The 7,233-nt window shown below is 42.0% G+C and overlaps 1 protein-coding gene across 1 annotated transcript in view; it reads right to left on the reverse strand.

Moving 5' to 3' along the window:
• The window catches only part of IL20RA (interleukin 20 receptor subunit alpha), a 44,037-nt gene extending 36,810 nt beyond the window's left edge, over positions 1-7,227 (reverse strand). The window contains exon 1 of the mRNA XM_006144354.1: positions 7,189-7,227. The gene's annotated coding sequence lies outside the window, so the exon portion shown is untranslated. The remainder of the gene's footprint in view (positions 1-7,188) is intronic.
• Between the last annotated feature and the right edge of the window lie 6 nt (positions 7,228-7,233).

Consider the following 7,233-nt stretch of genomic DNA (forward strand, 5'->3'; position numbering starts at 1 on the left):
ATATATATATATATATATATTTAACCCCCATGTCTGACTCTCTGCCCTTTCCCACCCTCTTATCACACTATCTCTGCTGTCTACAGTTGTCTTCAATTCCTTCTCCCCCCACATTTTGTTGATCACACAATTTCATAAATAATCTAACTACTTTCAATAGCACGTTCAGCTGGTAATTTCAAGAAAAGCAGTTTTGAACTGGTAAGGAAATTTCCTTGAAACTTAAAGCCTAGAAACAGGTTAGTATTCTGTTCAAATAGTAGGTATATGAACCTATTGACAGCTCAAGACAGGACAAAAATCCTTAAAACTGGACAACAAAGCTTAGAAGAAAAGCAGCAATTCTTCTTTTAGAAAATAAGCTTTTTGAGAACAGGGACCCAATTTTCCTGATATTTTATGATCTTCAAAATGTCTTGGTTGGTTGTAATTATCATAGTAAATGTAGAAAAGTAGATTTTAACGTGGATTAGAACTCTACTACTTGACAATAGGTCTCAGAAAAGAAAACACAAAAGAGAAAAAAATAGGGACAAACTATTTGGGGTCACCCAGGTACTGAATAGAACAACTGTTGGAAACTCCAAGTTCAATCAACAGACATTGATTGAATGTCAACAGACATCCTCCACTTTATTTTTCAAATCACTTTCACAACAAACATTTCATTTTACCCTCACTGAGGCAATCCAATTCTTCTGTTAATATCCTTATTGCTTGAAATTTTTGGAGAGGAAGTCAATAAGATAAAAATGTAGAAAAAAATTTAAAAAAATAAGGAAGCCTTAAAAATAACTAAATGTTGGAGATTTGGATGTTTTTAAAAAATCAGACAGAAATGCTAAATGCTAAATGATGAACAAAGGGCAGTTGAGAGAAGGAGGGAATGGAGATTTCTTTTCCCATTTTTATCAAAGCATCATAGTGAAGAATGTCAATAGTTTGTGAATTGTCAATGCATCTATCAGTAAATGCTTCAGTAAGTTGAGAAGCAACAATGAAGAATAGAATAAGCATGATTGACACGTTGACCAGCAGGGTAGTTTTCCTCCCTCATGGCACACACTTCCACACATGCCCTCAAAGATCTCATCTTCCTGTGATCAACTTTCCTCAACTTTTGTATTTATCTATTTAGTTTGTACATTCACATACCATATTATTTTCCTTGAGGAAGGATAGGAAGAAGCAAAGAAAGAAGAGCAGTGGGACAGGAATTAGTCTTAACAATTTATTTGAGAAAGGTAGCAAAAATAATGCTTAGTTTATTGATTAACCCCAAGAAATGAGTTTATTTACTTATTGCTTCTGAGGGAGGCATTCCCAACAGGGCCTTCAAGGTCTGGTCCACCTCTACTCTCCCCTGGCCCAGGTCATGGGCACATGTGCCCTGCCTGGGTGCTCAGGGAGATTCTAGGATGTGAACCCAGGACCTTTCCTATGTGGGTCCAGTGGTGTTATTGCTACGCACCACCTGGTCCCAAGAAATGGTTACAGATGTTTTCAGAATGAAAAAATAAAAACAAATAGTTTTACTATACCCCAAATTGGTAACTTTTTCAATGTGCTTATTGGTTAGATTAGTGCTGGATGATTAAAATGCTCCTTAGCACTCAACTGATGCTCTCTGGAATGGGTTTTCAATATTACCTCTGCATTCAACCCCTGCCATTACTCTCACCCACCCATCTGCTTCTTCTTTAGTGTCAGAGAAAGTGTATTCATGCATGAGAGAGAGAACCCCACAACAGACCTGGTCACCTCACAGTCCTTTTTCCTCCAAGTCTCCATCCCATCAGGATCCTGAGAAAGCATGTTCACCCAGTATGAAGCCCACAGGGCTGGAATTTGAACCCCTGTTGACCAGGGATCAACTACTGTGCCACAGGGTCAGCCCCCAACTACCCATTCTTACCTTCTATAGTATTTCTTCCCAATTATCCAACTAAATACATACTATTCATTATCATCAGTAGTAACTGTCATCATTAGAAAAGCATCTGACATTACTATGAGCAATATACATTGCCATGAATTACTATGTGTGGGAAGCAGTTAAGCAAATGGAAGAGTGATGGTTATGGATATAAAAAGGCACAGAGCACAGTCCATTTCCTCCAAGCACATCCAATTCACTTGCTTTTCTATGTAAGTTACCTTTCAGCTTGTAATGGCCACAATAAATTAATAAATAGTGCTGTCACTGTGGCACTAGGTAATATAATGCACAGCTGGGTAACCCTTCACAGTGGCTAAAAGATAAAAAAATATATATATAAGAAAAGCATATCCTTGGCATAATCCTCTATTGAGTTGTGGTCAAAGAAATGGAAATGAACAGTTAGAAATCTAGTATCGTACTCACCCACTTGGTATAAATTAAAATTAATTTGGTGGGAAGAAAAAAGATCATTGTGTTGTTGCTTAAAGTAGTACTGTGGGGAGTTCATCAGGGGAATCTAAAGAAGTGAGTCTATGGGGTCTTATGCAGGGGTTGGTCTCAGTGCTGAAAGAGACCTAGTATGAACCAGAGTTCTAGAGACAAACATCCTAGGATTGACCAGCCCCAAGGGCATGTAGTGACAGAAGAAGGTTCCCTCAGGTAGGTGGAAGGAGCAAGGCCAGATGAAGATCTGGTTATGTACTGCCTAGGCAGGGGTGGGCTGTGAGGGGACATGGGGTGGGTCTAGGCACAGAGACATCCACAACTATTGGGTCATCTGAAAAGTCATGATGCATTTTTACACACAAAAAAGCATCGTGACTTTTCTGGCGACCCAACAGATGATGACCATCTCTATACCTTAGCAACCACGGAGTCCTAGCCAGCACGTCACTTTGCAAAGATGAGGAAGCTGAAGCTCACTCATGGTAAGTGACTTCCCATAATGACCTCCCACAGTGGATGAGGGGCTGGAAAGTCCAGCTTCTGACTTCTTAGTTGCAATTCTTTTCTCTGTGTCCTGAGGTCCTGGCTACATGTACTTTCTTTCTGTTTCAGAAGAAGCATTTTTGAGCTGTAATTCAGTGTTGCATTTAAAATAAATTGTCAAAAACTAATAGTATTTAGTTGTTTGGTGTTGACTGGGATTTTGAGACAGATTAGGTTGATGATGTAATCTCAATTGGGATCTCAGACTTTCCAATCAAACATCATGAAGATGGAGTACAAAATAGCCAGCAAAAACACTGTCAGAGCAGCACACTGTTCTTCAGTAGGTTGACTCTCCTCTACATTGCCAAAGAGATGCTCTAAAGTTTTGAAGGGTGACCAGGACTAGGATCAGACTTCTTCAGGGTTGAATTACACCCTGATGGAGTTGGGTAACTAAATGCAGTGTATAACAGAGGTGCCACAATGCTGCATAGGCCTTGGACACAGCGGCTTGAAACTCACATTGGATGCATGTGCGTGCCTGCCCAAAATCCCAAGAGAAGAATGGATGAGAAGGGACTGTAGTGTTGCCATCTCCCCTGGGGAGTAGATTTCTCACTTTCTCTCTTTGTGTCTCTCTCTATGTCTCCAGTGAGCACACATGCCTGTAGCAAAAATCTCTCTCTAAAAGAAAAAAGAGAACACCATGGAGGATGAAGGCAGAGATCAGGATGATACGTCTACAAGCCAAAGTACACCAAAGACTGTTGGCAACTACCAGTAGTGAAGAAAGGTGTGCACTAGCTTCTCCCTCAAAGCTCTTGGAAGGACTCAACCTTCCTGACTCTGATTTCAGACTTCTAGTCTCCAGCACTGAGAAACTATTAATACAGTTATGTTATTTCCAGCCACCTAGTTTGTGGTACTTGTTATGACAACCTTAAGAAACTAAGAGTTAAGTGTTGCTTGCTTATATCTTTCCTCAAAAATGAGCACAATGTGGGAACCAGCAGTTAGCATAATGGCTATGTCGCTGGACTCCCACGTAGTTGACCACTGTTCGAGTCCTGGACCAGGTGGCTTAAAACTCATGCCGGGTGCGTGTGCGTGCGTGCCCAAGATCCCGAGAGGAGAATGGAGGAGAAGGGATTGCGGCGTGACCATCCCCCCTGGGGGGTGATTTCTCGCTTTCTGTCTCTCTGTCTGTCTGGTGAGTGCACACACCCTATAGTGAAAAAACCTCTCAAAAAAAAAAATGAGCACAATGTTTATTGAAAAAAATAAAAGCTCTCTTTCTTGCTTTCTGTCTCTCTGTCTCTCTCTGTCTGTTTGGCAAGCACATGCACCCTAGTGAAAAACCTCTCCAAAAAAAATAAAAATGAGCACAATGTTTATTGAAAAAAAATGAAAGCTCTCAGGGCTGCCAAGTCACTGAAGATGAAGATGATAAAGCTGATATAAGAGAGGAAAATACCTACAAAGTTAGGAAGGAGGAAATTTAAATGGGGGAAAGAATGTAAACTAAGCTTTAATTAGGAAGACACACTGCCAAAATAGCCCTTGTCATCAAAACACAGCTGTAGGGAATGGAACTTTGGGTTCTCCAGCCAAGAGAAGGCTGGATGAATAGTGTACAGGCTCACATCAAGAAGTCTAAGGAGGGAGACCAGCAGTTAGCGTAATGGCTATGTCGCTGGACTCCCATGTAGTCAACTGCGGTTCGCGTCCCGGACATGGCGGCTTAAAACACATGCCGGGTGCGTGTGCGTGCGTGCCCAAGATCCCGAGAGGAGCATGCAGGAGAAGGGATTGCGGCGTGGCCATCCCCCCGGGGGGTGATTTCTCGCTTTCTGTCTCTCTGTCTCTCTCTGTCTGTCTGGGGAGCGCACGCGCCTTTAGCAAACAAAACAAAACAAAACAAAAACGAAGTCTAAGGAAAACATACTGACAAGTCTTTACAGGGTAACAGTGGCAAAACAAAACAAAACAAAACAAAACAAAACAAAACAAAAACCCAAAAACCGAAGTCTAAGGAAAACAGACTGACAAGTCTTTACAGGGTAACAGTGGCCATTGTGTATGTTCCAGACTAAGTTGGCATTTGGTTAGGCAGTGGATAAAGTGATTGAAGAAGCCCTTTTGGTGGTTTGAAGTGCAGTGCAGTGGTCACCACCCTCCAAAACAGAACTAATTTTGTATAGGTAATAGGGATAAGATACGGGAATGACCAAGAGGGTAGAGCTTGATAAGTCATTGGCATAAACTTCTGTGTGAAATTCTGTGCTTAGAGAGTTTAGTGAGTGAATGACCTAGTGTGTATCACTCTTGCCTTGAAGGAACATCACAGATATTCTGAAGTCCTTTAAAATATATATCTGAAATGGGATATTAAGATTTTCCTAAAACCATTATGCCATGTTGAGGGAATTTTCCTTTTGCTTCAACCATTTTGGTTTTAAGTATACTGCCTGATCCAACACGGAGTTGTGAAACTCTGAATTTTTAATAAGTTCAAAAAAAATTAAGCATTGATACTTTCATCTGCCTGAGGGCATCAAAGTCCTATAACACTTAAGAAGCCTATGTGGTTCAGCACATATTGCTGATAACCTTTCAATGTTGAGCAGGTATGGGAACCTGGTAATTTTCTACACTTTTTAATCTGGTTTAAACAGCAGTTTTTAGGGTGCTGGAGCCCATAGAGGGGACAGGAATGCTCTAAGAATAATTAATAAGTACCTGACTCTCTTGGGTCAGAAGAGTTTCTTTGGGTGTTTTGTTTGTTTTTGAAAATTTTGCTTTGAAGTCAAAACTATTACTACTTGTAGGGGGCTGGACAGTGGTCCAGTGGTACCACAATGCTCTGCCAGGCTGACCCACATGTGAAAGTTTAGGGTTCACGTCTGGAGACCTCCTTGCACAGGCTGGGCAATTGCACACAAGCCTGGGCTGGCTGAAGCTAGGGGTGGGTCTCAGCATGAAGGTTCAGGACTCAATTCTGGAGACCTCCCTGAATAGGCTGGGCTACCGCATAAGATCCAGATTTGGCTGAAGTTAGGGATGGGTCTCAGCGTGACTACCCTGTTGAGGATGCCTCGCTCTCTTTGTTTAAAAACATCTCAAAGTAAAGAAGACTATTACTACCTTTAGCTCCCCAAACCAGCTCTCCAAACCAATGAAAGAATCAGTCTTATTGCTATCTTTAAAGATAAAACCAAGCAAATTCATATCTATAATTAAAGGCTCAATATGTTTATGTCAACAGTAGTCTCTTCCATTCAGTTTGCCTGGGAATAATGAAAGACAAAGTAACTATAATTTATTCTGATAAATATAGGATTTAGAAGAGAAACTTTTTTGTGTGTATGAAGTCTATTGTTTAAAAGTCTTTCCGAGATCTGCATGCAGTCTTCTTACCTTTGTAACTATAGTGAGCCTAAGCAACTTTTCCTTTGACTACTGAGAACTCTGGGCTTTACAGTGTTCTTTCTGCATTCACCGTTCAGTTCTGAGTTAAAAGGTACGGAAGCTGGAACCAAGTCTGTACAAAGTATGATACTCTACGAAGTTTTGTTGTTAATTGAAATAAAAAGGGGGGAATCTCAGGTAGTTTGTTTTAAAAAACAAATATAAACATTTCTTTTCTCTATGCCAGAAATGCAGAAGGAATAAAAGCAATTAGATTAATGAATCATTCTAGTTTCCTGAACTCCAATTGGTAGAGAGTTTAAAGTTGAAAACCAAACCAAACACAATCTTCGGTTACCTTATGTCATAAATCAGTTATTTCTGAAAAAGCAAACGACGCATATCTGCACATGTTCAAATTGCAAATTTAAAAATGACATTCCCAACAAGGGAGAAAGCCTATTTTAGATGGACTTCTTCTTTCTAAATAGATCCCATTCCTTCAGAACACTCTCAGAAATTCTGGTTTTTCCAAGCGCAGACCTCACCCAGAGACTCTGGGGCGCTCCTGTTCCAGGACTACAGGTCAGACGGCTCAGACACTGAGCCCAGCTGGGTGTGTCTGGGCCTGGCCGCGGCTGCTGTGCCGGGAGCCTGGGACCTTCCGGCAAGGGCGCCCTGCACAGTCGTTGCCACTGATCGCAACTTAAAATTCAGAGCGAGCACAGCCACGCGCCTCGGATCCACGGAGAAGTTGCAACGCGGAGCGGTGCACGCTTGACGCGCCCCGACCCCCGCCAGCCGGAAAGCGAAACCCGACAGGGGAGCAGAGGAGGGTGGCAGTGAGAGGAGGGAGCGAGCTGGGCCACATCGGTGACCACCACCCCGCGGCACAATCCACGTACCTGCCAGTCCTGCCCGCAGCGCCACGAGCAGCAGCAGCGGCAGGC

Source organism: Tupaia chinensis, unplaced genomic scaffold (genome assembly GCF_000334495.1).
Source record: "Tupaia chinensis unplaced genomic scaffold, TupChi_1.0 Scaffold000117_2, whole genome shotgun sequence".
In the NCBI taxonomy this organism is placed as follows: Eukaryota; Metazoa; Chordata; class Mammalia; order Scandentia; family Tupaiidae; genus Tupaia; species Tupaia belangeri.